A 265-nucleotide genomic window follows, 5' to 3' on the forward strand; every position below is an offset into this window, starting at 1 on the left:
AAAAAATGGCTCGATGAATGGTTCGCGGCAAAAGGGGAAGATTTTTACTGGCGTAGTATCCATAAATTGCCCAAAAGATGGGAAAAATGTGTAACTAGCAATGGAGCATACTTTGAATAAACCTCTTTTTATAATTTTTCCGAATTTAACATGTTTTTTTGGAAAAAAATCCGCATTTCATACTTGTATACCTGGTATATATATATATATATATATATATATATATATATATATATATATATATATATATATATTATATATGAGA

This window comes from Odontomachus brunneus, unplaced genomic scaffold, assembly GCF_010583005.1.
Source record: "Odontomachus brunneus isolate Ranch 3 - 2012 unplaced genomic scaffold, Obru_v1 Obru_scaffold_192, whole genome shotgun sequence".
Classification (NCBI taxonomy): Eukaryota; Metazoa; Arthropoda; class Insecta; order Hymenoptera; family Formicidae; genus Odontomachus; species Odontomachus brunneus.